The following is a 14,498-nucleotide window of genomic DNA, read 5'->3' on the forward strand; positions in this document are numbered from 1 at the left end:
AAGGTAAAACTAAAAAATTCAACCTAAAATAGTTCTTTGTATTTATGTTTATATTTTACACCATAGAGGATCTCTAAAAACATCAAACTGATGACTCTAAAAGACCCTGAATTTTACCTACAATGATAAGTAATTATTCAAAACCTGAGTAAGAATTCTAAAGGATAGTTTATTTCTAACAATGATGATATTGAATAAGCAGCAAGAGGAAGAGCAGATTATGGGAAAATCAGTGTATATTAAAGTTAAGTGTTTACATTAGCAATACAGAAACAATAACACATAAAAGAATAGAAATTGAGAGAAATTCAAATACAAGATTTTCTTCAAATTAGAGGGAATACTTGGGGTTGCACTCTGTCTGTCAACAGTTTTATATTTACACCTGTTTCATGGTAACCACATGAAAGTTTCAGATTCCTGCAGTTGTACACAAAACACTTTTACTGTCTGCATAGTTAACAAATACTGTAATTTGCTGAAGGGAGGGAAAATAACAGAAAAAAAATGTGGGGGGAAATCCATTGAGGTTATCTGACTACAGTGATACCTAATTGGACTAAATATAGTCTCTTAATATTTGTTGAAGTGAGCCTGTCTGTGTATCATTTGTTTTCTGTTTATCCACTTTAATTTTTATTCTTCTCTTTCTCCTTTCCTATCTTTTAAAAAATTCTCTGAATTTCTCACAACTCAATTTTAATAATATCTATTACCAGATAGAACTGGACATGGACAACAGACTGGTTCCAAACTGGGAAAGGAGTGTGTCAAGGCTGTATATTGTCACCCTGCTGATTTAACTTCTATGCAGAGTACATCATGAGAAACACTGGACTGGAGGAAACACAAGCTGGAATCAAGATTGCCGGGAGAAATATCAATAACCTCAGATATGCAGATGACACAACCCTTATGGCAGAAAGTGAAGAACTAAAGAGCCCTTGATGAAAGTGAAAGAGGAGAGTGAAAAAGTTGGCTTAAAGTTCAACATTCAGAAAACTAAGATCATGGCATCCAGTCCCATCACTTCATGGCAAATAGATGGGGAAACAGTGGAAACAGTGGCTGGCTTTATTTTGGGGGACTCCAAAATCACTGCAGATGGTGACTGCAGCCATGAAATGAAAAGACGCTTAGTCCTTGGAAGGAAAGTTATGACCAACCTAGACAGTATATTAAAAAGCAGAGACATTACTTTGCCAACAAAGGTCCGTCCAGTCAAAGCTATGGTTTTTCCAGTAGTCATGTACGGATGTGAGTGTTGGACTATAAAGAAAGCTGAGCACTGAAGAATTGGTGCTTCTGAACTGTGGTGTTGGAGAAGACTCTTGAGAGTCCCTTGGACTGCAAGGAGATCCAACCAGTCCATCCTAAAGGAGATCAGTCCTGGGTGTTCATTGGAAGGACTGATGTTGAAGCTGAAACTCCAATACTTTGGCCACCGGATGCGAAGAGCTGACTCATTTGAAAAGATCCTGATGCTGGGAAAGATTGAGGGCAGGAGGAGAAAGGGACGACAGAGGATGTATGGTTGGATGGCATCACCGACTCAATGGACATGGGTTCGGGTAGACTCCGAGAGTTGGTGATGGACAGGGATGCCTGGCATGCTGTGGTTCATGGGGTCACAAAGAGTCAGACACATCTGAGCAACTGAACTGGATTGCATTTAGCTATATATCCTTACATATATTTGTGGTGTTCTAGATATCATGATATGCATCTCTAAATTTTCATGATCTACTGAGAGGTAATCTTGTAGCATTTCACACAAAATACAGAAAAGTTTCAAACATATACATCTATTTCCATCCACCCTCATGTTCCTCTTATGTTATAGATGTCATACTTATTAAATCTACAAATGTTATAAACCCACAAGGCAGTGTTATAATTTTAGGTTTCAGTGGCTATGTAGATTTTAATAAAATAAGAGAAAACCTTGTCTTTCATGTGTACCTTTGCAATAAAGTAAATACCTTTACTATTTACCTTTCTTTATTGATTTAAAAAGTAGAATTCTGAGATGAATTTCTTTTTCTTTCTTCACTCTTCTGCATTGTCTTCTAAACTGCATGGTTTTCAATTAATACTTTCAGCCATTGGATGATTATTCCTCTGAGATAATATTTTTTTTCTCCTTGCTTTTTAAGATTTTCTCCTTATCACAGTTTTCAAGAGACTCTCTATGACATAGCTAACTTTAATTCTCATTAAATTTGTCCTCTCTGGGGGTTAATTAGCTTCTGAAATCTGTACAACTATATATTTCACCAAGTTTGGGACAATTAGACATTATTACAAACCTCTTTTCCTAATTCATAAAAGAAATACATGCCTTAATTCATTGAACTTTTTGACACTATATCTGAAACTAGGATCAACTTTTATTTCCTCTAAATCCTTGATTCCATGTTATCTATATTTCTTGAAATTTTTATATTATGCTGTTTTCCCCCACCACTCTTACTTTTTCTCTAATTTCCTTATCTATCTTTAGATATTTGAAAATTACCTGGTATATTGTAAGCATCACATATTCATTGAATAGTTTAATATCTCTTACTTTTACTCCCTTAATTTTCATTTTAAAATTAATATTTTAATCTGATTGAATTTTTTATCAAAAATTTTATCTTTAAAAATAATTTCAGCTAGTATTTGATCTATTTTTAATTTGGAGGATGATAATTTCAGGCTTCCTATATGATGCTGTGGTTAATAATCTGCCTGCCAATGCAGGAGACACAAGAGATGCAGGTTAGATCCCTGTGTCAGGGAGATACTCTGGAGTAGGAAATGGCAATCCACTCCAGTATTCTTGCCTGGAGAATTCTATGAAAGGAGGAGCCTAGCAGGCTACAGACCATGGGGTCACAGAGTCAAACACGACTGAGCAATTGACATGCATGGAGACTTCAGGCTGAGCACAAGAATCTTGGAATATTGTCCTATTAACAACTAATTACTACCGACCAATCAGAATAAAGTCACACACCCTGTAGCCCTCATCCCAAATTCTGCCTATAAAACTTCTCTCAAAAAACCAACAGTGAATTTGGATTTTTGAGCATAAGCCATCCATTCTCTTTGCTTGGCCTTGCAATAAACATTTCTTTGCTCCAAACTCAATATTTTGAGAAACTCTGTATGGTCACAATTTGTCAAACATGCTCAAGTGTCTCGTTTAGTATTTAGTTTCATTCCTATTTAAGTATCTTTCTTATCATAAATATAATTACTATATCTTCATATATTATTGGCCACATGATCTATTTTCTTTTTGTTTCACATATAAAGCTAAAGACAAGTTTAGTGGTCTTGTGTTTGGGGTGAAGCAAAAGGTCAATTTGTTCATATTTTCATATGGATATCCAACACTTTATTAAAAGAATGACTGACTCTTTTCTGCAAGGCTAGCTTGTTTTAAATAATGTAGCTATATGCACTTAGTTCTGCTTCAGGACTTTATTCCATTTCATTGACCTATCTGTTTATCCTTGTGTCAATACTAATTCTCTAAACTACTTTAACTTTAATATATGTCTAAAAACCCAGCAGAGTACATTCAACGACTGCATACATTTTCTGGATTGCCTTGATTATACTGTCTCTCATATTTTCATGTATTTTTTGGAACCAACTTGAATACTTTCAAAAAATACCTGCAGGGGTTTTGACTGGGGTTGCATAGTATTTATATATAAATGTGGTGGTTCAGTTGCCCAGTCATGTTTGATTCTTGCAACACCATGGACTATACACTGCTAGGCTCCTCTGTCCATGGGGTTTCACAAGGAAGAATACTGAAGTGAGTTGCCATTTCCTTCTCCAGGGGATCTTCCTGATCAAGAGATCAAACCCATGTCTCTTCTGTTGCAGGTGGTCTCCTGCATTGTAGGAGGATTCTTTACCAACTGAGTCACCGAGGAAGACCATTTATATATAAATATGGGGGAGAACATCAACTTTATAATATTGATGCTACAAGTCAACAAAGAGGGTTGCTCACATTTAGTTTGGTATTCTCTGTTTACTCTCAAAACTTTTACATATTTTTGTGGGAAATATCACTCTGTTTTTGTTTGATTTGCTTTTAATCATGTGGTGATTATCATGTTACTCAAATGCTGTATTTTTAACTTCACTTTTGAATTATTTATCATTGCTTTGTGAAATAAAAACTGAATTTGCACAGTGGCCTTGCCTCCAGTAGACTTAACTAAGTTCACTTAAATTCTAACAGTTTAATTACAATTTTTTGCCTTTTCATACTTTTCATGGGGTTCTCAAGGCAAAAATACTGAAGTGGTTTGCCATTCCCTTCTCCAGTGGACCACATTTTGTCAGAAATCTCCACCATGACCCGTCCATCTTGGGTGGTCCTACATGGCCTGGCTCATAGTTTCACTGAGTTAGACAAGGCAGTGGTCCATGTGATCAGATTGGTTAGCTTTCTGTGATTGTGGTTTTCAGTCTGTCTGCCCTCTGATGGAGAAGGATAAGAGACCTGTGGAAGCTTCCTGATGGGAGAGACTGACTGAGGAGGAAACTGGGTCTTGCTCAGTAAATCTTTAAACCAATTTTCTGTTGAAGGGTGGGGCTGTGTTCCCTCCCTGTCATTTGACCTAAGGCCAAACTATGGTGGAGGTAAGGAAGATAATGTCCACCTCCTTCAAAAGGTCCTATGCACACATTCCTACACTCAGTGCCCCCAACCCTGCATCAGGCCACTGTCAACCAACACTTCTTCCAGAGACTCTTGGACACTCGTGGGCAAGTCTTAAAACTCAACATTCATAAAACTAAGATCATGGCATCTGGTCCCATCACTTCATGGTAAATAGATGGGGAAACAGTGGAAACAGTGGCTGGCTTTATTTTTGGGGGCCCCAAAATCATTGCAGATGATAACTGCAGCCATGAAATTAAAAGATGCTTACTCCTTGGAAGAAAAGCTATGACAAACCTAGACAGTATATTAAAAGGCAGAGAAATTACTTTGCCAACAAAGGTCCGTCCAGTCAAAGCTATGGTTTTTCCAGTAGTCATGTACAGATGTGAGTGTTGGACTATAAAGAAAGCTGAGTGCCAAAGAATGGATGCTTTTGAACTGTGGAGTTGGAGAATATTCTTGAGAGTCCTTTGGACTACAAGGAGATCCAACCAGTCCATTCTAAAGGAAATCAGTCCTGAATATTCATTGGAAGGACTGATGCTGAAGCTGAAACTCCAATACTTTGGCCACCTGATGCAAAGAACTGACTCATTTGAAAAGACCCTGATGCTGGGAAAGATTGAAGTTGGGAGGAGAAGGGGACGACAGAGGATGAGATGGTTGGTTGGCATCACTGACTCAATGGACGTGAGTCTGAGCAAGCTCAGGGGAGTTGGTGATGGACAAGGAGGTCCGGCATGCTGCAGTTCATGGGGTTGCAAAGATTCAGGCAGGACTGAGCAACTGAATTGAACTTAACTGAAGTACAATCTTACTAAATTTACAACTTATAATTAACAAGTAACAATCACTAATCACTATTTCTTCTATGCCCCAGTGGTCTAATGTACTTTTCTAAATTCATGTACCATCATTCTAGTTAAAACCACCTACATTCATCTCATCTGCTGCAATAGCCTACCTACACATACCCTACACATCCTCTCCTGTTCCCTCTAGTTCTTCTGCGACATAGTAACCATGCTAATGGTTTCAAATTTCAAACCTGAATATCTCATTCCCATTTAAGCATTTTAATGGCATCTCTTATTCTTTTCATCTTAGCATATTTTCTTTCTGTATTTTTACCCACAGGCTCTCAGCCTATTACATGGAGTATGATGTCTTTGCCTTTCATGTCATGTGAGTAAGACTGAAGTAATATATATACATATATATATAATGCCCAGTTACATCTGCATTTGAGTTAAACACAAAAATTTGATGCCAGAAGCTCAGCTTCTCTGGACACTTGTGCCAAAGTGAATCTTGGAGACAGAGTTTTTGGTGAAGTAGAAAACAATAGCCTTATTGTTTTGCCAGGCAAATAGGCCACAGCAGGCTAATGCCCTGAAAGTCATGTGTCCAAACTTGGAGAAGATAGTGAGAAGTTTTATAGTAATGGTTCAAAGATGGTGCGATCAGCTTCTGGACAGTGTTCTGATGGGTTAGGGGCAGGCAGGAGCTAGCATCATCAACCTTAAGGTTCCAACTGGTCTGAGGTCTATGTACTTGAGGACAGCATACCACTAATTGTTAACTTCTCCCACCTGGAGGGATTTTAGGTATTAGAAAAACAGTTCAAACAAGGCAATGCCAAAGAATGTTCAAACTACCACACAATTGCCCTCATCTCACATGCTAAGAAAATAATGCTTAAAATTCTCTAACTGAGGTTTCAGCAATATGTGAACCAAGAAATTCTAGATGTTTAAGCTGGATTTAGAAAATCAGAGGAACCAGTGATGAAATTGCCAACATCAGTTAGATCGAAAAAGCAAGAGAATTCCAGAGAAACATCTACTTTTGCTCTATTGACTATGCCAAAGTCTTTGACTGAATGGATCAAAACAAATTGTGGAAAATTCTTCAAGATATGGGAATACCAGATCACCTTACCTGCCTACTGAGAAATCTGTACGTAGGTCAAGAAGCAACAGTTAGAAATGGACATGGAACAACAGACTGGTTCCAAATTGGGAAAGGAGTGTGTCAAGGCTGTATATTGTCACCCTGCTTATTTAACTTCTATGCAGAGTACATCATGCGAAATGCTGGGCTGGATGAAGCACAAGTTGGAACCAAAATTGCCAGGAGAAATATTAATAACCTCAGATATGTAGATGACACAAACCTTATGGCAGAAAGCAACGAGGAACTGAAGAGCCTCTGGATGAACATGAAAGATGAGAGTGAAAAAGCTGGCTTAAAACTCAACATTCAGAAAACAAAGGTCATGGCATCTGGTCCCATCACTTCATGGCAAATAGATGGAGAAACAATGGAAACAGTGACAGACTTTATTTTTGGGAGCTCCAAAATCACTGCAGATGGTGACTGCAGCCATGAAATTAAAAGATGGTTGCTCCTTGGAAGAAAAGCTATGACCAACCTAGATAGCATATTAGAAAGCAGAGACATTACTTTGCCAACAAAGGTCCGTCTAGTCAAAGCTATGGTTTTTCCAGTAGTCATGTACGGATGTGAGAGTTGGACTATATAGAAAGCTGAGCACTGAAGAATTGATGCTTTTGAACTGAGGTATTGGAGAAGACTCTTGAGGGTCTCCTGAACTGTAAGGAGATCAAACCAGTCAATTCTAAGGAAATCAGTCCTGAATGTTCATTGGAAGGACTGATGCTGAAGCTGAAACTCCAGTACTTTGGCCACCTGATGTGAGGAACTAACTCATTGGAAAAGACCCTGATGCTGGGAAAGATTGAAGGCAGGAGCAGAAGGGAACAAGAGAGAATGAGATGTTTGGATGCCATCACTGACTCAATGGAAATCAGTTTGAGCAAGCTCCAGGAGTTGGTGATGGACAGGGAAGCCTGGTGTGCTGACGTCCACGTGGTCACAAATAATTGGGCACAACTGAGGGACTGAACTGAACAGTTCCCTTGATGGGGAACCAGGACCTTGCTCTAAGTCTACACTGTTGTCTTTCTTGACTGTTTCCCCCTTGTTTGCATCCCTTCCCTTCCCCAAGTAGCAACTGCTTAAATTAGCCCATATTACCACTGGAACTCAGGAAAGGTCATGGAGGCTAAACGAAGTCTATTTCTTATAATCAAAGGGATGGAGGACACAGAAAGGCTTTGTACCTGGGAGCCCTACATGGCCCTGCTTGGTATCAGTATTTTTCATTTATCATTTTCATAAGCCATGCTTCTATTTTTAAAGAAAGTATTTGCTGTTTATCTAAAGTTCAAATGAAACTGGACATTTACATATAAGTACTGTAATCTTATGAACCTCAGTAAGAAATCATCCACTTTGTAAACAATTATTAGTTCAGGAATAATATCTGTGCCATAAAATGACTTTGATCACCCTCGAGATTTTCCTGGGTAGAAGTACTTAGTTTTTATCTGTGATTTCTATCTGGTATATGATATTAGCTTTGACTTACTTGAGGTCATTATTGTCTTGTGGAAGAAAATAATTTTATTTTCATCTCTCTGGTTAATCTCAGAAAAATGTTGACCAGAGAGATGGAAACAGGGAGAGACGAAGACAAAGAGAGATATGACCGACAGCTTCTCTCAGTCCCTGAATCACACAGCAGAAATAAAGACCAACCAAATGAGAACAAGCAAAGTCAGTTTTTTAGACTGGGGAGAGCAAGGAAGTCAACCACTAAACACCTGCATTTTGGGAGAGACTCAACAGCAGGCAGAGGAGTGGGAGAACTTTCAGGAGAAAAAGGGGAAGCTTCAGGTTTGTCCTGATGGTAGGATGTAGGGAGGGGAGGGTGGGACTGAGTTAAGTAGAAGCAATGTATCCTCTGTGATTGGTTAGAGGTGCACACTTGGCTTTTCTCTTGTTGGTCCTGAAGGAGGAAACAGACAGAGCTGGACTCCATCTTAGGCCAGGCTGTGAACATTAGGCTACATGCATGGTCACCCTCCCAATGGACTCTGAACTTTGCGCTTGGTGTCTATAGAAATGGCATACCAATGGAAAACCAGACCCCCCAGATAAAAGAGCCTCAGGACTTGTACTTGGACTCTCTGGTGCCTAAAAGAATATGCTAATTATCTCTGTAACAGAACAATGTGGTAAATTCCATTATGTTTATTGGGATATGACCACAGGCCTATTGATAAATATCCACTGTTTATCTAGTCTTGTGACACATGAATCATGAGTTAACTTTGATCGTATCTCTCTTTTACCTTGTCCAGACTAGTTTCAAGGAATTTGGGGAGGTGGGTTTGAGCAAGTACACTCAGGGTATATAAGGTTTTCACAAAAGCTGGTCGGGGTCCTTGGCTAAGAGGAGACTGCCTTGGGCCCGCAGGTGTAATGAACTGCACTCTACTATCTGCATTGTCCTTCTGAGTGAGTTTGTTTCCCGGAATGCGTGGCTACAGCAGTCCTAAATTGGAAACAGGGCCAAAATATAGGGAAGCTGCCAGTGAGTCAATAAGTCCTGGCTGTTTGGGGCTGGTTTTTATAGGAGTTACCATTTTGGCTTCCTGGACTGTCGGTGGAGATTGCAATCTGGCTTCCCCCGAAAGTCTGATATGTAGCAGCTGGCTTCCTGGGCTGGTTACTATAGATAATGGGCTGGTCTCCTGGGTAGGTTGCTGCAGGTTATGGTCAGAGTTTTATTTTTACACATGGTCTGACTATTGTCCATCTGTATATTCAGTCTTTCACAGTCACGCATGAATCATAGATTTTCAGCAATGTGAATCAGTGAATCTCTCTTTATGCCTAATCTAGTTTGAGGTATGGATAAATCAGCTGCCTCAAAAAAATTCTGACAAACATGAAAATTTTAGATGTTTTCTGCCCATTTCTTAAAATAAAAAGCTACATTATTAACCTGGCTTACAATACTCTAAATAATTGCCTCTGTCTCCCTAGTCTTTTGCAGCATCAATCAATCAGTAATTTACAGGTGTTAAACCACCACATTGGCTTTCTTTCAATTCTTCCAATGGAAGGAGTATTTTTTTCCTCAGGCATTTTGTCCTCACATTTTTTTCTTCCTTGTTCTACATGCATCATCATCCCTGCCCCAATCTGCCACTATTATTTTAAAGTTAATACTTATGCATTGAGCTCTCAAAACAATTCTTCTTCAGGGAACGTTTCACTTACATTTAGATCCCTATTAAACACTGTTTCATAAGTCTGAATTTGTTTATTAAATACCATATCACAACACATATGTAATCAATATATAAACTATTGATCATATTGTTAAATATCTATCCATCCTGTTAGGGGTAAAGAGCCTCAGCTTTTGGTTAACTGCTCACCCTTCCAGGTAATGTCCCCACAGATGTTGATAAATAAATGGTCACTGAATGAATAAATGAATAGAATTATTTTCCATACATTAAAAAAAATAAGTGGATAAAATTATGTCACAACATGTTTATTTAATGGACCACAGCAGGTATAATTATAATTAAATATAAATTAAGTCAGACTAATTGTGTAAAACACATTTTTTTCTAACAACATTAAAATCATGAAAGATTTTATTAGAAATGTGAAAGAATAACACAGAATTGGAGCATTTTCTGACTTTGGTCTCTCTATAATGAATATAGATAATCATTATATAAATCATCCACAGCTATGTTATTTGTACACCCATGTAACAAAGCTACATATTCCATTTTTCATATGCATATATTCAAGCATCTCTTTAGATTAGCAACTATGCTGAAATAACTTTCTAAACCCAAGATGGAGTTGATGCTGTTCAGGGTGCCACATTTAACAAACTGAAAATTATGACTTTTAAGTCCCTGGAAATGCTCAATTTGGTCAGAAACACACTATATCCATTCAGTAAAGCTCCAAACATCAAGCCAGTTCTGGGCGTCTCACTTCAAATGGTGCTGACTATGTGGCCCCAGCTAATCAGATATTTTTATTTTTTACTTTCTTGTTTTCTATTCTTTACCCTACAAAAGCATCCTACTCTCTGCCCATTTTGAAATTCTCTGAAAGGAAACTACTTCATGAAGTGTTAACTATGTCTTTGTTTTCTCTTATCATTTTTAAGTTGTTGAGAATGAGGTGAGGAATGGGATGAGAGCTGTGTGCTCACAGTCTGAGACAAGGAGACAGAGCCAGGTGCCCTCTGAGTTCACTCTCCCTCTCCTTGTTACTGAGGGATCCAGGCAAGTCACTCTCAGGTTTGAGCTCCACTCTCTTGCATCCAGCTCTCCAATTCCAACACACTTTGTTTAAATATACATTATATATATCATCCCCAGAAAGGAAAGCTTCTGGTATAGTTTTATTGGCAGTCCACAATAGGCGGTAGTTGCAAGGACACTCATAAAGCCTCAACATAATCCACAACATAAGCCACATGGGTATTTAGGAAATAAATTAAGATGAGAAATTCTGGCTGTTTTGGTTATCAAAATCTAAGTAGGCACACATCACACTATTTAAAAGCCATTAGAGCATACGTCACTTAAATCATTTCTTGAAAGGAATCATAGATCTATTGCTCTGATGCAAATCTTGGAAGGTATGCATAATCTTGGTGGGTATGCAAAAAAAGTTGTTAGAGCAATTGCCACCTCACTCTAAGATGCCCACGCTAGATAAGCTGGTCACAGAAGGGTTTAGATTGACACTAGGTCACCTGCCAACCTCAAGAAAATTTCCATTAAATGAGATACGTGGTAAAACACCACAAAATCCCCTATCCAACAGCACATTGCTCTTTGTAATAAATTAGCTCCAAAATACCCAAGTTTTAGCCCAAAAGAAGAGGTGTTTAAATATCAAAAACTGAGCACGTATGCCTAAGAACTGTGGTCCCAGAAGCTGAAGTAACACAAAAATGGCAAATCTTAGTGAGACAACTTAGAATTACAACAGCCATTATGGAGAACATTCCAATTATACACAATCATTCATTGAAAGGGCGCACCTGAAAGCAAGCGCTCCCAAACCAATCAAACGGAAGAGAATGTATATTTTAACCGGCACGCAGGAGCTTCCCAAAGGTTTCAAGATTCCAAAACAATTTCATTAAACGATTCAGTACAAAAAGCTAATAAAAAATTAAAGACACAAGAGGTACCTAAAACAAAACAGTGTAAGACTGACGTGACTCTTGCTACTCTCCTCCATCCTTTTCTACCTGAATACTCACTAATCCTGTATAACAGGGGTCCCCGACCTCTGGGATCTAATGCCTGGTGTAATAACAACAACATAAAGTGCATAATAAATGTAATGCACTTGAATCATCCCAAAACTATCCCTACTCCACTTCCCTGTTCCGTGGAAAAACTGTCTTCCAGAAAACCAGTCCGCGGTGACAAAAAGATTGGGGACCACTTTTCTATAAGAACAGTGAAGAAACCACACTGAAGAAATCACAAAACCATAAACCAAAGTCCACCATGTCAGTGGTCTTACAAGTGCAATAGCTCCAAAGCCAGTAACCTAAAGCAACAACTTGAGCCTCCCCACTGAACACTCCTAGGAGTCCATCATCAAAACACTGACCCAGAAATTCACGTTTCATTTGCAACCAACCAGAACATGGGGGAAGAAAAACATATCGTCCTAGACAGTTTTGTCAAATCCTTCCACACCAGTTTGATCACCCCACGTCTACTCAAAAAGGATGAAACCCGTTTGGGTCCCTCTCAGGGTTGAGAGACTCAAAAGGGATTCTCCGATAAACTGTTTCCAGTTGTCCTCTTAAACAGCCAGGGGGAAACTAAAATTTAATGGAAAATAATACCAAATTCTAGTTGATACCAGAGCTACATACTTTACTTTAAATCCCTTGCCCAGGAGCCTGCAGATGGGATTCTGGGGAAAACAAGCAGAAACGAGCAGAGAATGAGAACTCTTACCTGGGTCAGCTCTCCAAACCTCTGTATTGTCTGGCTGAGAAGGGAAGGTATAATTTTACACTGTCCTTATCTTTCCAATCCAGACTCTGGTGAAAACATGGTTTTGAGCTGCCCATGGGTTGTTGATCCCCCTTCTCCCAGGGGCATTACTTCCTTCTTGCGTGTCTCATTTTGTGTCTTACAAACTTGGCTTGACTCTCCGCCTCTCTGAGCATGCAGGAGCTCTGTTCCTGAATGTACACGCAGGCAGCGTGGTTGGAGGCCTCAAACCACAGCCGAGCAGAAATGGGGATCGCGTTCTACTTACAGTTAGGGTTCTCCTGACTCTGCCAGCTCTCAGGGGAACTCTCTGTGTGTCCTGCTTTTGGATATTTTTAGAAGTAACTCTGAAGCTTGAGAGGGTGGTGTCTTTTGCAGTCTCTTGAGTCCAAGTGGTTGTTCAGAACAGTGAGGAATATTTTTTGTTTGTTTTTAAGTATCCTGGCTGAAACTTCATGAGACATCTGAAACGATTTTTTTAAGTAACTCTATGGTCAGAAGTTGGTCATATTGAAAGCTGATATTTAGAGCCTAGAAGGAACTATTTTTAGGCTTTCTCCTCTAAGCTAAAATGAAGCTATGCATCCAAGGGAAAGGAACCATTCCAAAGGCAAACAACTCTCAATCTAGAACCTGGGGATTGTTTGATGTCTAACTTAGTTGAACATATTCTCCCTGATATAAAGAAGTAAGCTAAAGATAATGAAACTGAGGGTGGTCATCAGTTAGTCATTACTAAATAATAGATCATAACATGCCTTCACAGATCAAGCTCACTGTTTTTACAAAAACTTGCACATCTTCCTAGTATCACATAGCCACACAATAAGATATATGGCTCAGTGTTTTTATTCCACCCACCACCCCCCAACCCCGAGGAATTTGGAGCCAGCTGTATCCAGTTCTAGTTTAAGCTGGTTAAGACTAACTGGAACCACGATCCTCCAACTGGGCATGTGCGAATGTCTGATCCATGATCATTTGAAGTCAGAGGGCAGAAACTCCACCCTCAGAGCATGGTGACTCACAATTTCTGAACATGTGCCCCATGAAGAAGCATGCAGGTTAGCTGCACCTGGATGTAATGATGATTACCTTACCTTTTCTTCATCTTCAGTTACCTTCCTCCATGATCCCCACGCCTTAATTGTACCTTATATACACCTTTCACTCCTACCTTCAGGGAGATTTGTTCTCTGTCTTCCCTCTTGGCTGCCTCGTGAATAAAATTTCCCTCTGCTGCAAAGCTAGGTGTCTCAGGGTTTGGCTAGCTCCATATTGTCAGGCAAATGAATCTGGTTCCACAATAACAGTGTACTTGAAGGCTTGGTCACACCTTGATATCATTCAAGATGCAACCCTATTTTTTGAGGAATTAAAAATGCTTTCCTACAAATTGAGGATTAACCTGTACAACTGCCAACTAAAAATTGGCATTTGCCATCTGCCTCTTTGAGGATTTAAATCATAAGCTGCTGTGATCTCTGACTGTCAATGTACTCTGAAGGGAGTTCAGAGTAGAAATCAGGAATTCGGCACAGTGCTCTCAGAAAACTGGCTGAATAGGCTTTCAGATAAATAGATATTTTTGGGAGAAGCTTATATGAGCCTGATTCTTGCATTTCCTCATATCTAAAAAGGTACTAAATCATAAATGGTGACACCTGCTCCTCATGACTAGTAAAAACATTCATGAAACTAGCAGCTAGGGGAACACCTTCCAGGGCTTCTGTCTAACACTCGGGAAGTAATTGTCCGAGGAGACACATATGCTGATAAAGCAAGACTTTATTGGGAAGGGGCCTGGGTGGAGAGCCCAAGGTAAGGGAACAGAGGAGGACAGCTTTACCATCTGGCTCTCAGTGTCAGGTTTTACAGTAACG

The 14,498-nt window shown here is 39.2% G+C and overlaps 1 long non-coding RNA gene across 2 annotated transcripts in view; it reads right to left on the reverse strand.

The window, feature by feature from the left end:
- LOC122447425 overlaps positions 1 to 12,926 on the reverse strand; it is a 345,510-nt gene extending 332,584 nt beyond the window's left edge. Inside the window, exon 1 of one of the 2 annotated variants that reach the window (XR_006271222.1) lies at positions 12,577 to 12,926. This is a non-coding gene — a long non-coding RNA (uncharacterized LOC122447425). The remainder of the gene's footprint in view (positions 1 to 12,576) is intronic. The other variant, XR_006271223.1, reaches the window with a different exon arrangement.
- Between the last annotated feature and the right edge of the window lie 1,572 nt (positions 12,927 to 14,498).

Source organism: Cervus canadensis, chromosome 9 (genome assembly GCF_019320065.1).
Source record: "Cervus canadensis isolate Bull #8, Minnesota chromosome 9, ASM1932006v1, whole genome shotgun sequence".
NCBI lineage: Eukaryota > Metazoa > Chordata > Mammalia > Artiodactyla > Cervidae > Cervus > Cervus canadensis.